The following is a 16,842-nucleotide window of genomic DNA, read 5'->3' on the forward strand; positions in this document are numbered from 1 at the left end:
GAGTCACAGAAAAATCAAAACCTGGGAGCAGATGCTGGAACACAGACACCATACCCTTTTATTTCTGTTCGAAAAGAAATAGAGGTAGAGGATGGATTTTCTTCCTATGCTGCCTCTTAACCTATACCATGGTGCTAGATTTTCTTCTGAAACTTCTCCCTACCTGTTGGCCCTTCCAGCCTTACTGGGGGACCAAGGAAAAGGAGGAAAAGACTAGAGAGTAACCCACCAGGATTGAGGTTACTTTGGTCTTGAAAATGCAGATTATTTTCAGGTGTGAACTAAAAGAAGTCAAGTGTTATATCAGCTATTTGGTGAGAATAAAAGCTTTGAGAATGTCTCCTGTTTGTATAGCATTTAATTACCTACCCAACAGTTTCTGCTGTTTCATCATTTGATTCTCACAAAAGTTCTATGAACTAGATCAAGCAGGTGTTATTCCCCAATTCTACAGTGAGAAAACTGAGCCCCCAGCTGATTTTGTAGCCAGAAATCACAGAAATATGTGGCAGAGCAAGCGTGGTCTAGGAATTTTGTCATTCTACAGTTTCCTGCCAAAGTCTTATCTCATTGCAAAATAACACAATATGATGAGTGACCCTTGGCATACTCTGTCATCATATCTTCATCTGTATGTATGTATGTATGTATGTATGATCCTACTTCAGCTTTGGTCATCTCAACTGAGATGATTATAACATCTTTCTTGTGGCTGCCTCAAGCTTCCCACTTGCAATCCATCAAAATATTTTCCAGCAGGATCTTCTTGGCAGACCATTTTGGACTGAAGTGGGTTTCACTTCCCATGAGATAAGAGCCGAATTGCTAATTAAGAAGTCTATCAAGAGGCCCCTTCTTTCCCCCGTCTTCTTTCCTTGCAAGTACATGACTGTTAGGTGGCCCTTCTCACTCTGTCACCAAATAAGCTTGCTCTTTTTAGTCTCTGCACGTGATCTAAAACTCTCGGAATAACCCCCCTTACCCGGGTGGATAAGTGTGTACCTATATACAACTTTACCTTTTTTGGCTAGCATAGGAAGGCTTTGAGATCTTTTCAGGACACTGGTTTTTGTTTCTTTTCATTTTGTCTTAAACACAGGAAACTTTCAAAATCTCAGCTATGTGGAGGGTCTCATCCCGATGGCTCCCTCTGCCTGGAGTGTTCTGTCTCCAGATATTAACATGGCTTGTTCCCTCACCTCCTTCGAGTCTTCACTTCAACTTCATTCCTCAGTGATCCCTCTTCCTCATCACCAACCTATTTAAAAAATCTCAACCCACCCACTCCCACTTCACATCTCCAATCCCACTTACCTTGATCTACCCTTTCTTTTTCCATAGTATGTATCCCCTCCTAAAATACTGTGTAATTTACTCATCTGGTCTGTCTGCTGTTTATTGGTCTGACTCTTCTTTCTAGAATTAAGTCCTAAGAGGAGAGGCAATTGGGTTTTTATTGTTCACTGATGTATCCTAAATGCCTAAAGCAATGCCTGGCAGATAGAAAGTGCTCAAAAAAAAAAAAAGTTTTGTTGAATCAATGAAATTTCTGTCCTCTGTAAATATTATCTCCCTTCTCCAACCTTCAAGATTGTTCCCATTCCTCTCTGCCAATCACTAGTTTCTTCACACCCAATTATATGAGACCAATAATTATTTCCAGTGCATAAAAATCTAGGTGCCAGTTTTCATATCTTGATAAAATGTGAAATGCTTCACTCCCTCCATCCTTTGTGACCCTTCTCCCTGCTCTCTACTTTCTGTCACAATAATTGCCAGCACATGTGTGTTACATGGAATGTTGTGTATAGGTCAGCAGATATCACTGGGTAAAAGTAAGGAAAAGAAAAGTTATTCAATGTTTGCAAGCATAAGGACAGAATCATTTGTGGTGGAGATATTTGGATAATGGCAGCACATACGAGGCCATGCAGGCCATTGCATATACAGTATTAGCTTGTAAACTTTCCCTTACCATATGAACCAGTTGTTAGGGGAATGATGGAGTGGGGGGATGATATAAAACATCACCTCATTTACTAAAGAACTGAATAATTCACAAACAGATACATATCTGCCAAGCTAATCAGAATAACGACACTGGTTCACTTGATCATTGCCTTCTCAGTAAGGCAGTCTGCTTGGGAAACTAAATTATGAACTGAAGGGCTGAATGATGAATATAAATTCAGAGAAAAGGAAATTGGTAGTGACTAACTGGCAGCAGTGATATCCCAACTCCAGTAATTAGAGATATGGACAGTGGACCAAATGGTCACATCAGTGGTCACAGTACCCTCAGCCTACACATGCCACAGACACAGTGGCATAGGCTGTCAGCCTTAATTCTCTTGTTCTTGACTTAATGATAACATTATACTATTGTTATACTCGTAGCTCTTTCACTCATTCTTATTTTAATATGCACATGGACTTAAAATTTCAGTTTATAAGTTTCCAGTTTATTATATAGGCTGATTATATTTTATGCCCATTGCTAAGTGGCAATAATGGCAGAGCCTTTCCACTCCAGCCCTGAATTTGAGTAAGAATAATATGGGGTGACTTTCCCTCAACACTATATCTTCAATACATGCATCCAATGCCATTGCCAATGGCATTAGAGAATGGATTACTACTACAATCTATACAGATTACGTAAACTGTGATTTGCCTCAACCACAGAATTCACCATTCTGGCACTAGCCTATATTGTGTGTTCTCTAATTTCTAATGCTATATCCATCCTATATGATAATTGTCCTTGTATCATCTGGCCTAATGCCTTCTGTCTCTTAAGTACAGTAAACGTTCTTATGTGTTTTAAAATGAATGCAAGTATGCCTCTCCATCTGCATATATACCTGTGCATAGCCTAAGCGAGACATGAAAGGCAAGCATCACAAATGAAAAGACTAGCAGATTTGACTACTGTCAAATATACTAGAGACTGAAAAACAGTAGTCTTACTATCTTAACATAATAAACGTTAACTAAACTATAACATATTGGGAGAATGTATTTGCCACATATTTAACAGACCAAACTTAACACACATGAGAGGAAATATTCACCATGACTATTTGTTACTATCCCAAGCATACAAATATTTATGTTAATTTAAAAAAAGACAGCTATCAGGGAACAGCAAAGTATGTAAATAGGTAATTCTCAAAATAAGAACTTCGAATGTCCAGAAATATGGAAAGTTTCCCCATCTCGCTAGTGATTATAGACATATGTGCTAAAATTTTTAACACATATCTAACCCGAAAGATAAAGAATTTCATTACTTTTAAGAGTTCAGCTATACATATGTTGAAAAGAATGTAGAGAAAGGGGCAATCTCAAACTCCATGTCTACAGTATAATGGCAACATTTTTTAAAGTTTTCTTTTACAGCAGTTTTATCTTTGCATCAAAATTGAGAGGAAGGTACAGAGATTTGTCATTTACCCTCTGTCCCCCAGCAAGCATAGCATCCACTTTTACCAATATCCTCCCCAGAGTGGTACATTTGTTACAATTGATGAACCTACACTGACACTTTATCACTCAAAGTCTGTAGTATACATTAAGGCTCACTCTGGGTGTTGTACATTCTATGCATTTGGACAAATGTATTATGATATGTATCCACCATTACAGTATTATGGAAGAGTATTTTCACTTCCCTAAAAGTTCTCCGTGCTCCACCTATTTATCTCTTCCTCCCAGAGCTCCAACAAACCACTGATCTTTTTATTATCTCCATGGTTTTACCTTTTCAAGAATGTCATATATAGTTGGAATCATACAGTATGTAGGCTTTTCAGATTGGCTTCTTTCACTGGAAATATGCATTTATGTTTCTTCCACATCTTTTCATGGCTGGGTAGCTCATTTCTTTTTAGTACCGAATAGTATTCCATTGTCTTTACATAACACAGTTTACTTATTCATTCACTTATTGAAGGACATCTTGGTTCCTTCCAAATTTTGGCAATTATGAATAAAGCTGCTATAAACATGTATGTGCATGTTCTATAAGTTTTCAACTCCTTTAGATAAATACCAGAGTGTGATTACTGGATCCTACGGTAAGAGTATGTTTAGTTTTGTAAGAAAGCATTAAACTGTCTTCCAAAGTGGCTGTACCATTTTATACTTCCACCATCAATGAACGAGAGTTCCTGGTTCTCCACACTCTCACCAGCATCTGATGTTCTCAGTGTTCTGCATTTTAGCTATTCTAATAGGTGTGCAGTAGTATCCTACTGTTGTTTTAATTAACACTTCCCTGGTAATATAAGAGGTGGAGAATCTGTTCATATGCTTATCTGCTATCTGAATATCCTCTTTATTGAGTTGTCTGTTTAGGTCTTTGGCCCATTTTTTAAATTAGGTTGTTTTCCGACTAACGGGTTTAAGAATTCTTTGTCTATTTTGGATAACACTCTTTTATCAGATGCATCTCTTGAAAACATATTTTCTCCTGGCCTGTGACTTGTCTTTTCATCTTTGAGACTGTCTTGCAGAGAAGAAATTTTTAATTTGGATGAAGTCCAACTTACCAGTTCTTTCTTTGTTGGATCATGCTTTTGATGTCATATCTCTAAAGTCATTGGTTATCTAGATTTTTTCCTATGGTAACTTCTAGGAGTTTTATACTTTTGCACTTTCCATTTAGGTCTGTAAATCCATTTTGAGTAATTTTTGTGACATATATAAGGCCTTTCTTTAGGTTCTTTTTTTTTTTTTAAAGATTTTTGTATTATTATACTTTAAGTTCTAGAGTGTGCACAACGTGCAGTTTTGTTACATAGGTATACGTGTGCCACGTTGGTTTGCTGCACCCATCAACTCATCATTTACATTAGGTATTTCTCCTAATGCTATCCCTCCCCCAGTCCCTGACCCCGCAACAGGCCCCAGTGTGTGATGTTCCCTGCCCTGCGTCCCTGTGTTCTCATTGTTCAGCTCCCACTTATGATTGAGAACATGCGGTGTTAGGTTTTCTGTCCTTGTGATAGTTTGCTTACAATGATGGTTTCCAACTTCATCTATGTCCCTGCAAAGGGCAGGAACCCATCCTTTTTTATGGCTGCATAGTATTCCATGGTGTATATGTGCCACATTTTCTTAATCCAGTCTATCATTGATGGACATTTGGGTTGGTTCTAAGTCTTTGCTATTGTGAATAGTGCCCCAATAAACATATGTGTGAATGTGCCTTTATAGTAGCATGATTTATAATCATTTGGGTATATACCCAGTAATGGGATCGCTGAGTCAAATGGTATTTCTATTTCTAGATCCTTGAGGAATTGCCACACTGTCTTCCACAATGGTTGAACTATTTTACACTCCCACCAACCTTGTAAAAGTGTTCCTATTTCTCCACATCCTCTCCAGCATTTGTTGTTTCCTGACTTTTTAATGATCGTCATTCTAATTGGCGTGAGATGGTATCCCATTGTGGTTTTGATTTGCATTTCTTTGATGACCAGTGATGATGACCATTTTTTCATATGTCTGTTGGCTGCATAAATGTCTTCTTTTGGGAAGTGTCTGTTCATATCCTCTACCCATGTGGATATCCTTTTTGCATGTGGATATCCAGTTGTTCCAGCACCATTTGTTGAAAGACTGTATTTTCTCCATTGTATTGACATTGCCCTTTTGTCAAATATCAGTTGATTATATTTATGTGGGGCTGTTTCTGGGCTCTCTGTTCTTTTCCATTGATCTCTTCATACTCGTTCACCAATACCATAGTGTCTTGATTACTTCAGCTTTATAATATGTCTTGAGGTTGGTAATATTTGCTCTCCGTCAATATTGTGTTGTGTATCCTGGGTCTTTTTGCCTTTACATATAAATTTTACAGATTGTCAACATCCACAAAATAACTTGCTGGGATTTTGATTGAGATTAGATTGAAGGTATAGAACAGGTGAGAAAAACTGATATCTTGACAATAATTGAGTTTTCCTACTTATGAACATGGTATATCTCTTCATTTATTTAGAAAATCTTTTTTATTTCCTTCATCAGAGTTTTGTAGTTTTTCTCATAGAAATCTTGTATATATTTTGTTAGATTTATACCTAACTGCTTCATTTTTGGAGGTCCTAACATAAATGATGTCATGTTTCTAATTTCAAATTTTACTTGTTCGTTGCTGGTATATAGGAAAGTGACTGACTTTTGTATATTAACCTCACATCCTGCAACTTTGCTATAATCACTTATTATGGAGTTTTTTTGGTCAATTACTTAAGGTTTTCTAAGAGACAATCATGTCATCTGTGAACAAAGTTTTATTTCTTCTTTCCCATCTGTATATCTTTTATTTCCTTTTCTTGTCTTGTTGCACTAACTGGAACTTCCAGTACGATGTTGAAAAGGTAGTTGCAGCTGGGTGTGGTAGCATGTGCCCATAGTCATAGCTACTTGGGAGCCTGAGATGGGAGGATTGCTTAACTCAAGAGCTCAAGACTATCCTGGGCAACATAGCAAGACGCCATTTCTTACAATAAATAAATAAATAAAAAGGTAATTGCAACATTTTAAAGAACAATTCGACAATTTTTTTCAAGACGTTAAGCGCAAGTACATTTGACTTAGTAATTCCACTTCTATAATCTTTCTTAGAGCAATACTCTCAGAAGAGCATAAGGATATTTGAATAAATATGTTTGTGGCAACATTGCTTGTAATAGTAAATTTTCTTTCCCCAAATGTATATCATGAATCATCTGATAAATCTATAAAATAAAATCTATGTAGCCATTATAATGAAAGAGTAGATCTGTATGAATTGATATGAGAGTATGTCCACAATATATTTATTAAATGAAAAAAAGCAAGCTTCATAGTAGTATCCATTGTAACAATATTACTATAGTAATATTACATAGTAATATCTATGGTATAATCTCATTTTTATAACAAATTTTTTTTTTGAGACAGAGTCTTGCTCTGCTGCCCAGGCTGGAGTTCAGTGGCATGATCTCTACACACTGCAACCTCTGCCTCCTGGTTTCAGGTGATTCTCCTGCCTCAGCCTCCCGAGTAACTGGGATTACAGGTGCACACCATCATGCCCAGCTGATGCTTGTATTTTGGGTAGAGATGGGGTTTCACCATGTTGGCCACGCTAGTCTGGAACTCCTGACCTCAAGTGATCTGCCCACCTCAGCCTCCTAAAATGCTGGGATTACAGGTGTGAGCCACCGCACCCAGCCTACATTCTTTACATACATATTAATAGATAAAAGACCTGGAAAGAAACATATCAACCCCCTAATGCTATCAGATAAGGATAAAAGTTTCCCCTTTTATTTCTGTACTTTATACTTCTCTAGTGTTGGATTTTTAAATAGTAATCATTAATCATATATTTTTTGTATGAGTTTCCTGGGGGTGCTGTAAGAAAGTACCACAAACTGGGTGGCTTAAGCAACAGAAATTTATTACCTCACATTTTCAAAGGTTAGAAATCTGAAATCGGGGTACTGTCAGGGTTGGTTCCTTCTTGGGGCTGTGAGACACACTCCATTCCATGCCTCTCTCTTAACTGCCAGCAGCCTTAGGAGTCCTTTGCTTGTTCAGGGTGTTCTCCTGGTGTCTTCCCATCCTCTTCCCTTGTTGTGTATCTGTATCCGTATCCAAACTTCCCATTTCTATAAGGACACAGTTATATTGGATTGGCGCCCATCATAATAACCTCATCTTAACTCGATCATCTGCAAAGATCCTATTTCCAAATAAGATCGAATTCACAGGTTCTGGGAATGAGGACTCCAGTATATGGGAGGGGCAGTGTGTAATTCAATCCATGGTGTTAATTATGTAATGAAAGCAATTAAGAAAACGTGGTTTATGCTCTTCACTCCTACATCAACTTCTTTGCCTCCCTTCTATGTTTCTGTTAATGCTTTCTTTGTAAATATCAAAATGTAAGCAGGCTTTCTGACTCTTCCTCCTGAACTTTCTCCTACCCAGTGGCCCCTCCTATCAGGTATAACAGACTTTTTATGCTTTTACACTAGTGACACTTGATCACAAACCCATGAGTGTACAAGACACATGGATTTGTATCAATAATAGTGGGAGTTTAGAGCCTCTGCTTCATTCCTAAAGATAGCAGTTCAAGAAATAATACATGAATTATAGCTCCTGTGAGAGCTTTACTCAAGCCCATTTCCCTTTTCTCTCTAATCCTTCATAATGCCCTAGTTTCATAATGTGATTTAGTGAATTAAACTTGGACAGCCAGAAATTATATAATTAATTACATTTGGCTTCAATTATATTGACTAATTGATCCAAGCCTGTTCACAGGCTACCTGCAACCAGAGGTGGAACAGGCAGGTGGTGAGGGCTCATTAGCTTAGTAGTTCGTGTGTGCTTGCTAATCTAATTTTAAAAATTGTTATAAATCTCAGATGGATCATACCATAAGTCAGAAGAGTCTCACTTCTTCCAAGCACCCCATGTTATATATGTTTCTCTTCATCAAGAGGCCTTTGTCATCTCACCTAATCTGCAGTCCCCAATGTCAGGCTCTCCCTACTCTATTCTCAACACTCAATTCATTTTCTTGATATGGGCCTTAAATAATGGTGATCCTGGGCTGGGAGTTGGGACAGGAAGCAGTCGTGGGTACAGTAGAAATGGTTATGTACCCCAGGAGCACGGTGTCCAAAAGCTGTGTCTTTTGATGAAATGGTTGTGAAAACTTAAGACTTTAAAGTCTGGCTAATCAAGATGTCCTCCCAGGGACAGCAGCAGCAGCACCTCAAAGCTTTTCAGGAATGTAGAATTTAAGGCTCCATCCCAGACTACTGAGTCAGAATCTCAAATTTAACAAGAATGTCAGGTGATTTGTATGCATTTTAAAATGTTGAGAAGCCCTGCTTTAAAGGAAGTTTTGTGAAAACAATGGTCAGTAAATTCCACATGTAATGTTCACATCAGTGGACAGACTGTGCAACCCAGTGAGAAGGCAATCAAAAAGAATACTATTTATTAAAAAAAAGTAATGTCCATTTTATGCGGTTACTCTTCATGCTACCATCAATTTTAACCCCTTTTTTAGATGCTCCTTGATGTAAGAACCTGGGTATCCTTTGGTTGTAATTACTCCTCTTTTCACAAACACTGTGTGTTTCCCAAAAATCTTCAATATGACATTCTATATTATATTCCAGTCTAAATTTCTAGTCATATTTCCTCTTCCAATTTGGCTATATACATCAGTCCAATAGGTGTGTTTGCTAATCCTTGGACAAACACCATGCATTCTTCCTCATTGGACATGCTAGCATAGACTTCTCACACTCTCTCCTCGTTCAGTGTCCATCTCCACGAAGACTTTTCATAATTCTTCAATCAAAAAGAATCTCTCTCTTGGAATCTTTATTAAATTGTATACTTCTCTTAAACTGGTTATATTGTTTTTATGGCAGTCATTTTCTCTCCACTCGATTGGACTAGCACAGTGCCTAAATACTCAGCAGGTGATTAATAACAATTGGATAACTGACTGAATGAATGAATCTGTGGTCAGGACATCACCAAATTATTCCTTGAGGACTGGTTAAGTTCTAAAAACTGTGATTCTATTTGTTTTCTAATTCCTGAGCTGGTAGTATTCATATCATCTCATCTCATATAACACTCTCAGGCAGTGATTAGAGTCTACCAAGGACGTTTGCTTGAATCAAAACCAGAAGATAATGTCAGCCTTCCTCAGCCTACATCAAACCCAGACTGATGGTGGTTCCAGTGGCTGCAGGGGCAGCCAGGCCCTCTAGGAGAGGCAATCTCTTCATGACAGCCCTTCTAGCTTACACAGTTACTGAGGGTCAATCAGCTTTCAGGACATAATTCCAAATAATCTTTTTAATCCAAAAAGATCCCAAAGGAGCATTGATGAGAAAAGATGCATATAGCTGCAGCCAGAGGATGAAATGCCCAAACTATCTGCAATGACCGCCTGCAGAGATTTTCATTTGATCTTCAGAAATAGCATTTGCAGGCATTAACTTCAAAAGCAGACTTTATTTCATAACATTATATCATATTAATTTTACCTTCCCTGATATTGGCATGCTATGTGGTAATCCAGATTACACCAAATTGTACCAACTGTGATCCAACATACAGCTTCTCTTTTGAGATAGATTAGGTTTGGTTTCCTTTGCTTAAGCAAGTACAGTCATGTGTTACCTAACCATGCTTTGGTCAGTGATGAACCACACATATGATGGTGGTCCCATAAGATTATAACATTGTCTTTTGACTGTACCTTTTATATATTTAGATATGTTTAGATACACAAATATATAACCATTGTGTTACAATTGCCTATAGTGTTCAGTATAGTAACATGCTGTACAGGTTTGTAGCCTAAGAGCAATAAGCTAATCATATAGCCTAGATGTGTGGTAGGTTATCCCATCTAGGTTTGTGTAAGTACACTATGATGTTTGCACAACGACAAAATCACACACATTGCATTTCTCAGAACATATCTCCATTGTTAAGTGATACATGACTTCAAAGGTGATGCACCTATCAAGAAACTATTGTAATGTGAATATCAATATCAGAAATAACTAAATCAGATTTCCTGTGGAAACCCAAGGGCGTATACAATAGATTTAAATTTAAAGTGATTGATAAAATGTAGTGTAGTGATTTTTATTTTGGTAATTTCTTATATAACAAAAAATTTATCACTTTAACCATTTTTAAAATATATAGTTCAGCAGTATTAAGTATATCACATTTTTGTGAAACCATCACCACCATCCATCTCCAGAACACTTTCATCTATTCCAGCTGAAACTATGCACTTATTAAACATGAATTTCTTGTTCTTCCCCTCCCTCAAACCCTGGCTACCACCATCCTACTTTCTGTTTCTATGAATTTGCCTTAGATTCTAGATACCTCATTTAAATGGAATCATACAATATTTGTCCTTTTGCGTGTGACTTATTTCACCTAGCATAATGTTGTCAAGGTCCATCCATGTTGTAGCATGCCCCAAAATTTTCTTCTGTTTTAAGGCTGAATAATATTCCATTGTATGTATATGTCAGATTTTGTTTATCCACTTATCCATTCTTGGATACTTGGGTTGCTTCTACCTTTCGGCTACTGTGAATAATGCTGCTATGAACATGGATGTCCAAATTGTAGTTTAGGTTGTTGAGACAATCCAGCATTTTGAACATGAGGTCAATGCATTTGGAGAAGCACAAGCTATAGAGTTTATTCTTCCATTGATTCAGTGTCAAAATCCACAATGATGCTGATAACTCATCATACATCAAATAACTAATTCTGATAATCAATCCTCCAGTCTTTCCAACAACTAGTGCTTATTAATGTGAAAATAAAATCTAAGCAATGTAAATGGGGATTTTGGCAATTTTACCTGAGCACAGATGATAATAAAGATTGTGTCTCTTGACTGGGAGTGGTGGCTCACTCTTGTAATCTCAGCACTTTGAGAGGCCAAGGCAGGTGGAGCACTTGAGGCCAGGAGTTTAAGATCAACCTGGCCAACCTGGAGAAACCTTGTCTCTGTTAAAAAATAACAACAACAAAAAAATAGCTGGACATGGTGGTGCATGCCTGTAATCCCAGCTACTTGGGAGGCTGAGGCACGAGAATCACTTGAACCTGGGAGATGGAAGTTGCAGTGAGCCGAGATTGTGCCACTGCACTCCAGCCTGGGTGACAGAACAAGACTGTCCAAAAAAAAAAAAAAAAAAAGTTGTGTTTCTTATAGTAAAAATTGTCATTTAATTTAAAAATAGATTCATAACCAAATCATTACACTTTTTCAAATCCCACCTGATTTAGAGTTATCAAGTAAAGATGTATTACAGAATACATCTTTATTTAAAATAAATTTTCCCAGATTTTCCATGTGGCTTCCTGAAGATTCTCCACAGTAGCTCTACCTGGGAGCTTCCTCTTATATCTTGTAGTATTTGGAATAAGGGTGATTTTCTTTGACCACATTCTATATTGTATTTATCCACCTTATGCCACTAGCTCTGTAGCCAAAAAGTGAACATGGTATTAATGGGATGCAGTCCTATTGACAGTAATAACAGTGTGGATTGCTAACCACATGATAAGATCAAGATGCATATTTGAATTGGCTGTATTTATGTTCCAGATGCAAGATGATTATCTGACAGCAGAGGCAACATGATTTAATACATAAGGCCCAGGGCCAGGAATCGGGAAATCTGGGTTTTATTCTTGGCTTCATCACTTAGGCCATGTATACATGAGTGGAGTATTTTGTAATTGCACTGTTCTTGTTGACCCCAAACTGCTTCCTGCCCTGCCCTGCCACCAGAAGTGTTTTACTACATTGTTATGATATCATTGCCTCTCTTCTTTCCCTCTTTCTCTTATCTTTCCTCATCTTCCCTATTTCTTATTAAATTGTACTAAATTTGTATCATATGAGCAATACATAAATACATTTTATTATTTTTCAAAATCTTACAGAGAATATTGATTCCCCCTGAATCTCCACTCTTCTATTTCTAAGCAACTCTCATTCTCTTGTTCCTAATCTTGTTCTTTTTCCTATCTGCTTTTATTTCATTGATTTTCTGATTGTAGAGACTCACCCCATTTCTACACTACCCTCTTTTTCATACCTACACCAGCTTGAGTTTCATATAAGATATTCCCAATATAAATATTCCTCTAAAATACACTAAGGCAAGGGGAGCAATATGTGAAGTGTGATAGAGAACACAAAAAGAAAACTAGGAAACAGAATAGAAAACGGAAGAGTCCCAGGGATCTGTGGGATTGGATTTTGGGTGAACTGAAAACTGCTCTCAATGCATCCCATCATATCAAGTAGGTAGTTAGCAGAAGTTTCTCTTCAGAATTCTGAGAGGCCCTCTCAAGGAAACTTGCAATTTCCTTGAGAATCAGAGATCTTTGCATTTCTGGGTTGCTGTCATCCCCACTTTCAGCAAAGAGATGCCCAGGTTGATTTCACATCCATGGGGACACTCTTCTGCCTCATCTAACCTCACCAGGAGGAAGAGGATGGTAGGGAATGAAGAAGGTAAATCCACAATTAAAAGTGCCAGAAGACTAGGGATACTAGCCATCATCCACAGCATTCTTCCCCCTTAGAAAGAGCATCACTGAAGAGGCCCAGCATTGGGCTGAAAGGAACTAAGAAATGGTCATCTTGCCTGGGTAAATCTCAATTTTTTCCTAGGTCATGTTGGTAAAGAGGCTGAAAGGAGAAGAATGGAGACTGGTTATGTTGGCCAGAATGTGCTGTTTGGTGTTGTGTTGTTGCAGTAGTTATATGCTGAGTGATTCAGGATAGAGTTGGCATTTTTAGTAATTTTTACAGCAATAAAACATTATTGGCAAAAATAAAGACCCATGTTTCCTTGACCTGAATACTGCCGCAAAACTCAGGCAGTTTAGTAATTCTCAACTATATGGATATATACATACATACACATTTGAAAACATTATATATATTCTTTATCTTAAAAAATGGAGCAGGCAGGTGGCTGAAAGCTTAAAATTACTGCTTTGCCACATACCACATAGTTTAATAAGTCAAATATATTCAGAGGCTTTCATACTTTTTCTGTTGTCTTTTCTTATCTTTTCCTCTAATTTTTTGTTTAAATAAAGAGATAAAGTATCACAGGTGTAATTAAGTCCTTTTGGCACCATTCCCTGATCTCATTTCTTTCTCTTTCTATCACTTTCCTAAGAGGTAACCAGTAGTCCAAAGTTGTGCATCTTTTCTGCTCATGTTTTAAGTTTTAATTTCATCTGTGTGCATCCTGAACTAATATACAATACTGTTGAGTATTTTAAAATTTATAAGCATTGATTTATTCCATATATATCTTTCTTAAATGTACCCTTTGTACTCAACATTGTTCTTGAATTTTTATCAAATATTTGTACCACTTCTCAATACTTAAAAATCATATGTGCAAGTTCCTAATTCCTTTGTCATCCCTTCTATCTAATTGCAAATCCCCAAATGGGTAGGCTCTGTTTGACCTTGTGGAATTGTTGAAGATGCAGTTCTCAACAACATCACTAGATGTTGTAAGTACATTAAATAAATTTAATAAGTGGGATCCATAACCTGATAATAGCATTTGTAATAACTTATAGGACTGGACCATCCTCTGACATTTAAATTTTGGAGTTTCCTTAGGTGACATTTTGAAGTTTTCTAACAGCGAGTCTAGAATAAAACGATCATATAAAATTTGACATATATGATAACCAAGAAAAGGCCATAATATTTTAATTACATCACAGAAAAGATAGGTGTGTCTTATCATTTAAACAGTACTCCAAACATATTCTTACCGATTAATTTATTAGAATGTTAAAAGCCCATATCCAGACTTGGCTCAATCAACGAATACATCCAGAAGTAAGATTAATGTGTCCAAATAAAATTTCCCTCTGAAAAGAACCAGAGGTCTTTGGAGAAGTGGCTGATTCTGTGACAAGAAATATACAAGATGATCTGGGAACATCTTGTCCTATAGATATCAAGTAAACTATCAAAATACTTCTATGGTCATTTCAAAAGGACTCAGGAACTAAAATAAAGAGGCTCCAACTGACCAGAAATAGGGTAAGTAGCACATCAATTCAGATAAAAACTGCAATGGATTAAAACTGATCAAATATGTTTAAATCCATGGTCACTTTTGGAGAATGCGAGCCAACTCATAATTTTGAAAATAGATAAACAAACGGAAAGAATCAAGTATTTATCCCAGCTTCCCTGTATATTATATGCCAACGGGTAACTGCTATGGTCTCAATGTTTGTGTCCCCCTAGAATTCACAGGTTGAAATCCTAATTCCCAAGGTGATAGTATTAAGAGGCGAGGATTTTCCATGGTGGTTAGGTTAAGAAGCCTCCACCCTCGAGAGTTTGGATTAGTGCCCTAATAAGAGACCACAGAAAGACTCCTCTCCTTTTCTACCATGTGGACCCTTGCCAAACATTGAATTTTCTGACACTCTCATCTTGGACTTCCCAGCCACCAGAAATGTGAGAAATCAATTTCTGTTGTTTATAATCCACCCAGTATATGGTACTTTGTTATAGCAGCCAAAACAGACTAAAACAGCAACAAAATAGGAAATGCAAGAAAATAGCTCTTTGAATAAGTGTTATAGCTAATAAATAAAGAAGAGGTGATAGAATTATAATAGTACTATTTTGCAACCTTTCATGAACTAATGGATTAACAATAGCTGCTAACATCTCACAAATAGAGATAACTTCTCATAAGGCCAGGCACGGTGGCTCACGCCTGTAGTCCCAACACTCTGGGAGGCTGAGGTGGGTGGATCACCTGAGGTCAGGAGTTCGAGATTAGCCTGGCCAACATGGTGAAACCCTGTCTCTACTAAAAATACAAAAAAATTAGCTGGGCGTGGTGGTGTGCATCTGTAATCCCAGCTACTTGGGAGGCTGAGGCAGAAGAATCTCTTCAACCTGGGAGGCAGAGGTTGCAGTGAGCTGAGATGGCACCACTGCACTCCAGCCTGGGGGACAGAGTGAGACTCTGTCTCAAAATAAATAAATAAATAAATAAATAAATAAATAAATAAATAAAGAGATAACTCCTGATAGAAATACAAACCACCACTTTGATGAAATAGCCTCAACAAACAAATCAAACTTAAATCCAAGAAAGCTCTAGATCCAGCTAATAATTTATGGGAAATACAGTCAGAAGAAAAACATATGCAAGAAATATATTAAGCTACACCATGGGGATGCCACCAGCAAAACCCCAACTTAAGGAGATTCTACAGGAAAAACAATCTTGTGTCTTCAACAAGTAAATTACAAGCAGAAGGAAAGGTGAGAGAATTCATAGATTAAAAGTGACTTCAGAAACATACCAAGAAATCATAACATGGAAACTTTACTCGAATTCTGATATAATCAAATGAACCATTAAAACACTTTTATGACATTTATGAGATCATTGGAAATATGAACATTGTATGATGATATGAGGAATTGCTCGATGTTTTTAGGTTTGAAAATGGTACTGAAGCTTTTCTTATAATTTGCATGATTTCTTATGTAAATAAGGTATTTATAAATGAATTAGTATATAGGTTTTGATTCAAGATAATAAGGAAAGAACGTATGTTACACTTCAGTAACTAATTGATGAAATAATATGAGGAGAGGTATAGACGTAAATGAAATCAAATTGGCCATAAGCTGGTAATTGTTGAATCAGTTCATGAGCACATGGGGATTTGTTATACTATTTTATATGTTTGAAATTTTCCATATTAAAAAGTTTTTGAAAAAACCTAACTGGGGAAAAATAAAGCAGGGAAGAGGAATTTAGACACCAAGCTTTGCTTAGGAGTCTCTGCTTGTAGTTTTTCTAAGACAAGAGTTGCAGATTCTATAAGAAAAGGGGTCATTTTAGGAAAGGATATGATGTGAAAACCATAAAAATAAATTCCAGGAACTGTACTTGTTCAAACAACATACCTATGATGTTTAGACCCCAGGGGGTGCTGACATGGACTTCAGAAAGTCTTCAGATTCCCTGAAGTTGTACTCAAGATATTCTCCGTATGTGCATATTTCTAAGAAGAAAGTGCAAAGCTTCATCAGACCCTTAAAGGGAACCCTTTCCTCCTGAACTTTTAAGAACTACTACCTGCAGCAGGGAAATTAAAACAGGATTTATACCCATGGGTTCCATGGCCAACCCAACAGGAAGTGAGCAGCTGTGAGCACTGCAGGATCTCTGTGAA

General features: G+C 37.1%; 1 long non-coding RNA gene across 1 annotated transcript in view; it reads right to left on the bottom strand.

Annotated features, from left to right (window-relative positions):
• The window catches only part of LOC129060400 (uncharacterized), an 88,529-nt gene that overhangs the window by 12,588 nt on the left and 59,099 nt on the right, over positions 1-16,842 (bottom strand). The window contains exons 4-6 of the long non-coding RNA XR_010140875.1: positions 16,574-16,671; positions 14,398-14,534; positions 11,435-11,583 (exon numbers count right to left, since the gene is read on the bottom strand). This is a non-coding gene — a long non-coding RNA (uncharacterized LOC129060400). The remainder of the gene's footprint in view (positions 1-11,434; positions 11,584-14,397; positions 14,535-16,573; positions 16,672-16,842) is intronic.

This window comes from Pongo abelii, chromosome 6 (assembly GCF_028885655.2).
Source record: "Pongo abelii isolate AG06213 chromosome 6, NHGRI_mPonAbe1-v2.0_pri, whole genome shotgun sequence".
NCBI classification, from domain to species: Eukaryota; Metazoa; Chordata; class Mammalia; order Primates; family Hominidae; genus Pongo; species Pongo abelii.